The following is an 11,776-nucleotide window of genomic DNA, read 5'->3' as shown; positions in this document are numbered from 1 at the left end:
GTGCATTTACGCAAACCTAGGTCATACAACCTGCTACACAGCTAGACTATGTAGCATAGCCTATTGCTCCTAGGTGGAAACCCGTTACAGCATGTTACTGTACTGAATACTGTACAGTATAATATACTGTGAATACCATGTAAATAATTTTATTTTGTTTACATACTGTGTTAATAAATTTACTTTATTTTGTTTGTCTTCTTGCTGGATCCCCACATGGTGGAGGGGCAAGAAAATTCTCTGAGGTCCCTATTATAAGGACACTAACCCCATTCATGAGCACTCTGCCTTCATGTCCTAGTCACCTGCCAAAGGTCCCACCTAAAAACCACAAGACAGTGCAAACATGTATTATCCTCCTTCAAATATATGTTAAACCCTAATGTTCAGGCACAGACTGTTTTCTTTTAGTAACCACTTATTCCTCTGTCTTTAGTAAGTTTAGCGAAATGCTTTTTAAAATTAAATGGTACTTCTAGTTTGACCTAACTTTCTAAACTGGGATTTCAGAACACAGGATGTCATTCTAATATTTCAGAATTTGAGAGACACACAATTACAATACAGTGGCAAACGTGTGTATCCAAACATGCCTAAACATAGGAAAAGTAGAGTAAAAATACAGTATTAGAATCTTATGGGACCACCATCGTATTTGAGATCTGTCATTGACTAAAATGTTATGTGGTGCATGACCATATGTAGTAATTTAAACAGTACAGAACTATGAATCAGGCTTAATTGTAAGAATAGTAGAATATTGTTTTACAATATATTCTGTATACTAATTCTTAGAATGAGAAGATTGAGACTCACCTGACCTATAAAATTAGCAATTCTGTATTTCTGAATCCAGGATTACATTATAACTACAGGGGACCGTGACACATGTAGTTATGTCCCTGAAAAATTAAAGAGTTCCCAAAGAAATTATTTATGAGAGCTAATAAAAAACATTTTGACACTGAAAATAAACTAAGTAAAACTTTACTAAACTCAGGGGTTACTCCTTTACCTAGGCTAGGCCCAAGTTTGTTTCTTTTAAGGTCAACGGAAGGTGGGTTTCATGACATAAAGCAACTAGTTAAAAGGTTTTTCTGCTGCCAGTTTTCTAGTCAAGGCAATACTGCTACATTGCTTTGTGGCGGTTTCTCCTGGAGTGGTTTCCCCCTCTCATTCTTTTGAGGTGTTGGAGGGGTGTGAAGTGGAGTAGCTGGATTTTAAACTGTGGGAGTTACGTAGATGATTAGATATCCTTTTTACAGACAGCACTGTGGCAACAGCCTGCAGAATGCGCTGGGGGGATCCAAGCGTAGCCTCAGAAAGCTGGGCTGGGTCACCTGTCTGGGGGAGCAGGGGCAGAGCCTGTTCTCAGGTGGAGCAATGGTGTGGAGAGAATGGATTTGAACGATATTAAGGATGAAGAATTGACAGGATTTAGAGGCTGGATGTGAAATGGAGCAGATTTCTGCTTAGGTAATTGGGTAGGCTATGTTGCTATTGAGTGAGGTGAGTTTATTGGGTGAGACAGGTGTAGGGGCAAAAATGCTGAGTTTACATTTGTAATGCGTTGGATTTTTAGATGTCCGTGGGATAGGCTCATTTTTTTTCTCCTTTCTGATTCTGACGGCAACCTCTGGTTAATATTCTTCTTTGCTGATAGATTAATATACTCTTGAAGTAAAAATTACCAGTTCTTTAACTCAGAAAACAAACAAAAAATAATCTCCTTCCTATTATATGTTAATGTAATTGGTTTAATTATCAGCGAGGCAACCTATTTCATTCCTCCTTCCCAGAGTTTTGGGATGGTACTACTCTTTGTTCACCCTATGCCACCTTGAATTAGGTGTAATTTGTCAAAGAGAGGGAAAAATCAAAGAGAACGTTCCGGATTTCTGCTTGGAATACTAAAGAACAGTGCTAACGCCGGCAGACACTGGCAATCGGGAGGGGAAGGTGATAGCAGTAGGACTGTGAGAGGTGGCTTTTTATGTTTAAATTGGGAAGATCCAAGTAGAATTGTAATTTCATAGAATGTCAGACTGCATGAGACTTTCAAGGTGAAAAAAAATTAACCTTTATTGAGTATGTAATATGTACCAAGTGCTTTCTCCTGTTTTGTAAATGGAAATAGAGATTCTCAAGGATAAGAAAGTAGCTCGAAGTTACCCAGTTATTTATTTAGTGGGTTATTTAGGTGATTTACACTACAGGGGGTACTATTACCCTTGAAAATTTATTATGAAAATTCACATTTTTGAGGTTATGAAAATTGGTTCTTAGGGGGCAAATAAATGTTCTCTTTTTAGATACAAAGCAGTGGTATACATATAGTACATAAACATATAGAGTACATCTAAAGGTAAAATTTCATAGAGGAGGACAATTAGGAAAAATGTCTAAAAGATTTTTTAAAAGGCTGATTTATTTATTTATTTATTTGTTTATTTATTTTGAGATGGAATGTCTCCCTTGTCGCCCAGGCTGGAGTGCAATGGTGCCATCTCAGCTCACTGCAACCTCTTCTTCCAGGGTTCAAGCAATTCTCCTGCCTCAGCCTCCCGAGTAGCTGGGATTACAGGCATGCGCCACCAGGGCTGGCAAATTTTTGTATTTTTTTTAGTTTTAGTAGGGACCGGGTTTCACCATGTTGGCCAGGCTGGTCTCGAACTCCTCTCCTCAGGCGATCCGCCTGCCTCGGCCTCCCAAAGTGCTGGGATTACAGGCATGAGCCACCGTGCCCAGCCCAAAAGGACGATTTTGAAAAAAGTTTAAGAAACACTGATTTGGCCGGGTGTGGTGGCTCATGCCTGTAATCCCAGCACTTTGGGAGGCCGAGGTGGGAGGATCACTTGAGCCCAGGAGTTCAAGACCAGCCTGGGCAACATAGCGAGACCCTCATCTCTAAAACTGAAAGAAAAAAGAAACACTGATTTATAACCCATTTCATTTAATAAAGTTTTTATTCTTTTTTGCTGACTTCTTTTTTCGTTTCACATGGTACCTCGTGTTGAATAATAAAACAAACAGGTAAAAGCAATGTCAGTTTAAATGTCCCTAGAGGGAGGGTCTAGAATCATACCACATGGATGCTTTTTCCCTCACCTTCTGCAGTGGTCCCTGAAGTACTGGTGTGAAAGCTTAGAGCTCTGAGTATCCCAGTTTGAATGTCTGGGGAATACAATTTAAACTCCTCATTTTCCCGATGAATAAATTGAGGCAGATTTGTCCTGAGTAAGCATTCACTCCTCCAGTTGTTTTATTATTTGGAAGGTGCCCACATAGTGGAACTAAATCAGGCTTTCTGTCTCAAAGCATTCTACACAAAGAGGCATACCATCCCACTAGAAGATGGGGAGAGAAAGAAAAGCCCATGCAGAGGTCAGGGAGATAATTTTTAGAGAGATGATGAGAGAAATAAGTGAGAAAAGAGTCTCAAGAAGGATACTGTGATCAACAGCAGCAAATAAAGAGGGATCAAAGACTGAGAATGAGGCTCTGGCAGTATAAAATTCTCTGGTGACTTGTGACTGCAGTGTCAGGACAGTGTGCAGGCACAGCTTGATTTCACAAGAAACTGTAAATATTTCAGACATCTCAGCAAAAAGGTAAGGACGCTAACTTGCCCTTGTAACTGTTGCAACTAATTACACGTTACTCTTTCATGACCCAAATATAAACAGCAATACCTTAATCAAAGCAAATTTAGTAAATAATTTTAAGTCTATTGTGTTACAATGGGTTCAAAGAACAAAACAGAAAGCAAATAATGCACACAAATGGACACCCTAAGGAGAGACGTAGATACAGACAGGTTTTATGTACATTTGATCTTGAGGAATGTCCACAACACAGCAATTCACCTGAGGATAAAAAGAAAAGCATATGTGGTGATGAGACAGAAATATAGATGAAAGAAACAGACAATTTAAAAATCTCTATTGGGCACCACAGAATTCTTATCGTTTATTTTACATTTCTTTTTAGCTTTGGGACATAATTTCTATTTGCTATTGTCAGACAAATTATTTTCCAAGTGACTCAACAAATTATATTTAGGTTTTAGTAATTGTGCTTTAAAGGAATTAAACTGTAATCTTACAAGAGTCTTAATAATTACCTAATTCCTTTTTTCTACTTATTTAATACTGGGAATACGATCTGGTAGTGACATCTAACACTTTCAACTGAACCTTAGTTAAGTATCTCACACTAATAGGAATATTTCTGTTCTCCTTTAAACGGCTCTATCATCTACAAACAGGGGCAGATTAATTTTCTAATCAAAACATTCTGGGAAACTATTAAGCATGACATTAAACTGTGTTATACTAATTACATTCCCTATGAAGAATTTCTATCTGAACTTAGAGCATAAGACCCTGGAGAAAACTTATCAGAGCACAAATTGCTTTAATGTATTTTAAGAAGAATCACATATCCATATAATAATTTAATAATTTTAATAATTTGGCTTTTTTTTGCCATCTCTTCCTGCTATCATTTTGCTTTTCAGATGTACCTTAAATCAACTTGGTTCTCCGCAGTGATTCATTATGATGGCAAGATATTTTTGACCTTGTTAAATAGGTTAAAGAAAAAAAAAGGATGAAAGCCTGTGTGGGTGTATAATATGGCAAAGGCAAGTACTTAGCTCCATTGTGAACACTTGTCCAAAATTAACATTTACTTTTTACTAGAATACTACTCTCATTGAAGAAAAAGAAATAACCAAACAAAAGTAATTGTGATACAATAAGGGAAAAAACATCCTTTAGCAGGGCTCAGAAAACATTTTCTGTAAAGGGTTTGATAGCAAATTCTTTAGGCTTTGCAGGCTGTGTGATCTCCGTTAAAACTTCTTACCTCTACTATTGTAGAGCAAAAGCAGCTATAGACAATATATAAAGGAATGGGTGTAGCTATATTCCAATAACATTTTTTAACAGAAAATAGCAAATCAAAACCACTTCACACACACTAGGATAGCTAAATTCAAAAAGTCAGATTTTAAAATATTGTTGATGAGGATGTGGTGAAATTAGAACCCTCATGCACTGCTGGTGAGAATGCAAAATGGCCCAATTCCTCAAATATAGGATTACTGTATGACCCAGAAATTCCTCCACTGCATATTGACAAAGATTCTTTCCTTTGACCAAACTTGAGTCAGCCTCCTCTGAGTTCCTTCTGACTAGGCTTGACCTTGAGCTTCCCTATCTGTCCTTGTAGAGTCCATATTGAGCAATAATCCTGCTAAGTCAGTGTATCCCCCACTACTGGTATCTTTTTTTTTTTGAGGCAGAACTTTGCTCTGTCACCCAGGCTGGGGTGCAATGGCACAATCTCAGCTCACCGCAACCTCTGCCTCCCAGTTCAAGCGATTCTCCCTGCCTCAGCCTCCCGAGTAGCTGGGATTACAGGCATCTGCCACCACACCCAGCTAATTTTTTGTATTTTTAGCAGAGATGGGGTTTCACTATGTTGGCCAGGCTGGTCTCGAACTCCTGACCTCAGGCAATCCACCCACCTCGGTCTCTCAAAGTGTTGGGATTACAGGCATGAACCACCATGCCTGGCCTGACTGTTTTTATCACTCTGGTCTGTCTTCAACAATAATTCTGTTGAGTCGGTTTAGCAAGAATCTCCTTACCCCTGATGTTTCCTCTTGGTAATTTTCCATCCACTGACCCCCCAACTCAGCTCCTTGGCTATAAATCCCCACTTGATCTTCTTGTATTGGAAGTCAAGCCCAATCTCTCTCCCGCCCTGCAAAACCCCATTGCACTGGTCCCTATGCTTGCCTTAATGGCAGCTTGTTGAATAAAGTCCACCTTACTTTCTTTAACAAGTGTCATGGATAATTTCTTCCTTAACAGTGTATACATGACAGAAGTAAATACTTAGGTTCACACAAAAAGTTGTACATGAGTATTTGTAGCAGCATTATTCAAAATAGCCACAAGGTGGAAATGTCCCAAATGTCCATCAACTGATGAGTGGATAAGCCAAATCGAAGTGTTATGTCCATATAATGGAATATTACTCAGCCCCTCAGGGATACTTGGCAATGTCTGGGGAAATTTTTAGTTGTCACAACCATGAGTCTGGGTCTGCTACTGGCATCTATTGAATATAGGCCGGGAATCCTGCTAAACATCCTGCAACGCACAGGACAGCTCCCACACAAACAATTATCCAGCCCCAAATGTCAATGGTGCTGAGGTTGAGAAGCCTTAGTGTAGACACATACATTATGTGACTATTTCAGTGGTTATTCTTTGTACCTATTTTGCTTCTTTCCCATGTAACCTTATATTGTTAAACAGCAGCAATCTTAAGACACACAAGCATGTGGAGAGTGTGGAAAGTGCCATGCCACAAATCCTGTAAGACAAGTAACAGCATTATATCTTATCACTGAGGGTTTGAAATGGAAGGTGCAAAGTCAGTGCTGTTGGCAAGATAATATTCTAATACCCTGTCATTAAGCACAAAATGCTATAAGATTTGTGTTCAGTGAGGTATATTTCTGCTGTAGTCAGATGGTGAAATAATAATGAAAGTTGTGAAATTAAATCAATTAGGCATTGAATTAGACAGGTAACTGAATGGTTCTTCTTTTAATATACTGACCACTTGGAAAGCATGCATGGTAAAGAACTGAATTTTTAATCTAACCTGAAACTGGAAGAGTGAAATGTTTTCCTGTCTTTTGACTCTGTCTCTGCACTACTTTAAGGGAGAGAAGAAAAAGGGATGTGAGAAGAGAGAATAGAAGAAAGTGGAAAGGCAAGGTGGAGGGGAAATAATATATTTTATTATCCACAATTAAAAATCAACTTAAAATCATCCTGAAAGGAAATTAATTATTTTATACTTTCTTACATAGACTTAATATCTCATTGTGGGCTCAATGCCAATAAACCAAGAATTTGTGGAGGAACAAAGTTAAGGGACCTAGTTCTAAAGTGTCTGTTTTTCTGTTAATTTGTGTATTGTGTTAAAAATTTAATATGAAGCATTTCCAACAAACAGAAAATAATAATATAGACACCAATATCCCACCACTGAGATTAAATACATGTTAATATTTTGCTAGATTTACTTCAGATCTTTCCCTATTAATAAATAAAACATTTACAGATATTTTAACTATGAACTTCCAGCTTTAATTCCTTCCCCTTCTTCCTTTTTTCTCTCAAAGTAGGTGAAGTTGTTGTGTATAATTCCCTTTTTTTGCTGTTATAACATGCACTTACATATAACATATTATGTATACATATACACACGTATATATACAATTTTGTTTGTATGCTGTTTATATTTTGCAACTTGATTTTTCTGTTTTTGAGATGTATCCATATGTAGGTTTAGATATTTATTTTATATGTAGTGTAGAATTCCACTGTAACAGCTCTTTCACACTGTAATCTCTTGCTCTTTCCCTGACTATATGACAGTTAGGTTACCCATTTTTGCTTCTATGAAGTGTTTAGAAAAAACTCTCAGCCGGGCGGTGGCTCATGCCTGTAATCCCAGCACTTTGGGAGTCCGAGGCGGGTGGATCACAAGGTCAAGAGATTGAGACCATCCTGGCCAACATGGTGAAACCCATCTCTAATAAAAATACAAAAAATTAGCTGGGCGTGGTGGCATGCACCTGTAGTCCCAGCTACTTGGGAGGCTGAGGCAGGAGAATCACTTGAACCCGTGAGGCGGAGGTTGCAGTGAGCCGAGATCACACCACTGGACTCCAGCCTGGGCGACAGAGTGAGACTGTCTCCCTCCAAAAAAAAAAAAAGAAAAAACTCTCAAACTGTTTTTCTTCTGCTCATCAACAATCAACACAGAAGACTTCTGTGACCCCAAAATATGTAAGGATTTCTCCCCACCAGCAAGCAAGCAATCAGTTCTCCTGTGGACACCAGCTGAGTGTCTTCCAATTCAGTTCTGATACTCCTTATCCAGAGATAGTGTCAGATCCCACAGGTTGAGGGCTGAGTCCTACAAGATTGCGTCCTCCTTCCCGTCAATCACAAGTCTGGGCCTCTAGCACTCCTGATCCACTGGCTTCAAGCAGGGGTTTCCATTATACCTTCTTTGGGCTGGATTAATTTGCTAGAGAGGCACAAAGAACTCAGGAAACACATTTTCTGGTTTATCATGAAGGAGATTTTAAAGGATATAGATAAACAGCCAGATGACAAGATACCTAGGGTGAGGTCTGGAAGGGCCCTGAACGAGCTTCTACCCCTGTGGAGTTGAAGTGCACCACCCTCCCAGAATGTGGATGAGTTCTTGTTCACCTTCCTGTCAGCCTCCATGTGTTCAGCTCTCTGAACCCTGCTTTTTATGTAGACTTCATTGGTTGTTCATGATTGAAGCATGGATAATTGTGTCGAAATGTGATTGCACAAAAGGGTATGCTCTAAACCCAGCAAGGCCTGTCTGTTGTGTTCAGATTTTCCTGGTCTCTCTGTCCAGCATTCCTTTCTCTAGAGTGTGGGGCAGGACTCTCTCTGGCCTGAGGGTCTTATGACCCACCATCAGATTAGATTCTTGTCTTGGGCAGGTGAAAGGAGAGCAGGAGAAGTTCCCAGAGAGAGATTCTGTTCCCTGAGGCCTACTTCTGAGGCCTAAAGCACTCTCACATTATAACAAAAGGCTGTAACAAGGGTTATGAAACTTATGAACTAGGAACCATGGGTGAAAATCTGTATCTATATATATATACATATATAGATAATCATAATATGGCAGAAGTGTTCAAGAAATATCTTTGTAGGTGTATGTTTGGGCTTTTCCAGGGAGACATCTAGACATGGAATTGCAGGGTCATAGGTACACATACCTTCACCTTTACTAGGTATTACCAAGTTTTTGTCCAAAGTGCCTATACCTGTTTTGCACTTCCACTATCTATCTAGGAATTCCCAACTTGGCCCAAACTTGGAAACATGGAACTTTGTAGTATTTGCCAATTTAATGAGGGTAAATGGCATCTCATTTAAAAAAATTGATTAAGGATAATCACTTCCTTCCCTCAGCTTTCAACAACTTTCTCATATGGTCCATAAGAGTGAGCCATCAAAAGAAAGGCATTAGTAATTTTCTGGATGTTGACACTGAACAGAAATGATAAAGGAAAGAAATATATTCCTAGATTCCAAGCTTTTCCAGGCCTTTTTTTTCACCTTCAACTTTCTATTTCCATGACTATTGACTCACTGGGGTGTATCATCTCGCTGGGTGATCAAAATGAGGGTCAGTGCATGCTGTTATGAGGTTTAAGTATGTTGGGGCACACATATAAAATGTACTTTAAAAAACATAAAACTTATACAAAGATATTTTCACTAGTACACTGAAGTTCCAGTGCATTTCTATGAGAAAAAATTCAAAGTGCTGTACGTAAACATGAAAATTAATTATCATGGCTCCTGTTTACTTATATTTAGTACCTTCTATGTGGCAAAGACATGAGAAAGAAAGGAGCAGTCCCTGACATCAGGGAACTAGTTTGACACTTATAGCTAAGCCTCAGTGTTTTTAGAAACTGGCCTGACACTCATAGCCAGGCCATGTTGTTCTCCTGATGAACAGCATCTCACAGAACAGCAATATCAGACAGGGTCACTCTGTGACCATGATGAAGTGAGACAAAACAAGACCACTTCCATGTTTTGTCTAAGCACAGACAATAACAAGGTCAGTATGCAAATCAGAAAATATCAATGTTAAATAAATTCATGGGAAATGATTATAGACTAACCTTAGTTTTGGACTAATCTGCTGCACTAGGCTCCGGCAGACCAGACCAAAGCAGAACGGTCCCTCATGCGTATTGCCGCATAATCAAAAGCAACTCTGAAACCGGCCAGTTTTCCAAAAAGCAGGAAATTCATAGCACCCAATCAGAAGGGGCCAAGTTTATCTGAGCTGGTATGCTAAGAAAGTTCCCCTCTGTTTTAACTCTATAAGGAAAGCAACTTTGAAACAACTCATCTGCTTCTCATTCCTTATTTCTGTTCTCTAGCTTTTTTCTGCCTATAAAGCCAACCTCCTCTGCTTAGCTCATTGGAACAAATTCTATTTTAGAGAATGAAGTTTTGCCTATTCTGGAATTGCAAATAAAAGCCAATTAGATCTTTAATTTGTTTTGTCTTTCAAAATCAAACATTCCCCTCTCTCCATGATATGGATGACTAATGCTTGTCAGTTACAGCTTTAGGCTTGTCTTTTAGCCTGCCATCCTCCTAGATAAGATAATCACTGAACTGTCTCCACTTCCTGAAGGCACTTAATCTTGAGCAACCCTTCTCACCTCTTTCCACGGAGTCTTTCCCAAATCACCTAATCAAAGCCCAGATCCTTTAAGTGCTTTCTAATACCATTTACCTAAGACACTTCATGGCTCCCCATAGTGCATGTTCTCCCTCCCTGAGTAATAATCCCAACTTGTTCAACTACAGTATTCCTGTAGGAGCATTGACAAAACTCTAAGGGCTTTACATATGCTATGTTATTTAGGCCTGAAAATGCCCCTCTTTCTTAGGTATTAGTATAATTACCCCCCTTTTGTAGATGAAGCAGCAAAGAAAGTTAAACGTCATCTCCGGTATCAAATAGCTAGTAAATGGCAGGAATAAAATCTGTATCTGGGTCTGTCATCAAGATATAAGGAACTACTTGTAGTTCTCCTGACCTTGCTGTTCTCCTGTAAGTTTCCCTAAAGATTATGTGCTCTTTGAGGACAGAGCTGTAGAGTCTGGCACAGTAAAACAAATATTAAAAAAGAAAAGCTGTAGTGTGAAGACTTACTGAGAACTAAGGCTCATTTTTTGAACCTCTGTGCCAATCTCCTCAGAGTACCTAGAGTTGTTTCTTGTACCAAAATCAATACTGCATGTTTCCGAGTCTTGGCCTACACCACCTCCATATAATCAGAAGACAGATATCTTAAAGGAATAGTTCCAAGGAAAAGCTCATTTTTAAAGAGGGTATATTGATGTGTTGAGAAAACGGTGTTCGCCTTGTAGCTTGACCTTGGGTTTACACAACAAACTCTTTTGCATGGTTTCAGTTCAAGGCCCTTTGTTATGTGACCTTAAAGTTTCTTCACCTCTATGCTTTCTTGGCCTTGCTCCTGCCTGGAATGGAATGCCTTTTAAATGAATGCCCTGCCACTGTTTCCTGCCTAGTGAAAACCTATGCAGCTTTCCTTTTACCTTTCCAGATCCACTCCTTCAGATTTAATAACTTCCCTTTTTGTTCTCAAGGAACCTCTAAAACAACTGCTATAGACATTTACATTCCTTGGTTAATTGTGTTAGGGTTTGCAAACTACAGGAGACTGTGAGCTCCTGAAGGGCTCAGCCTAGCCTAGCTCTGTCTGATTTTGGGTGGACCCCTCTGCCACCCCAGAGCGAGCACTTAGGCAGGAAATATGTCCAGAAGGCTTCCTTTTGGAGCGTCGTGGGCCCCGTCGTTTCGTCCTGCCTAGTACCCCTTCCAGCACCGTACCCAGTCCCAGAACTACTTTTTCCAGCCCCAGACGTGCAAGGAGAGGGCTAGCAGATGGTTTTATATCCCAGCGCTGCTCAAATGGTGGCGCAGGGCCTGTCTCGCCCACCTTCCAGTTATGCTGGAACCCTATCTGCAAATCCAAAGAAATCCAGGCCGATGACTTCCTCCACGGTCCCCGGCGCTTCTCCAAATCTGACGCCACTCTGCGTCCTTAAGGTGAGCGGCCTGGACCGCCGGAAGGGTT

At 39.7% G+C, this 11,776-nt stretch overlaps 1 long non-coding RNA gene across 1 annotated transcript; it reads right to left on the bottom strand.

The window, feature by feature from the left end:
* Positions 1 to 3,792: 3,792 nt before the first annotated feature.
* On the bottom strand, positions 3,793 to 11,754 carry LOC134808134 (uncharacterized). The gene is made up of 2 exons (XR_010150501.1): positions 11,639 to 11,754; positions 3,793 to 3,866 (listed from the first exon to the last, which is right to left on the bottom strand). It is a non-coding gene; the product is annotated as an uncharacterized LOC134808134 (long non-coding RNA).
* Positions 11,755 to 11,776: the final 22 nt, after the last annotated feature.

Source organism: Pan troglodytes, chromosome 14, assembly GCF_028858775.2.
Source record: "Pan troglodytes isolate AG18354 chromosome 14, NHGRI_mPanTro3-v2.0_pri, whole genome shotgun sequence".
NCBI classification, from domain to species: Eukaryota; Metazoa; Chordata; class Mammalia; order Primates; family Hominidae; genus Pan; species Pan troglodytes.
Note: the sequence above shows the minus strand (reverse complement) of the source record. Positions and strands in the feature narration are given on the sequence as shown.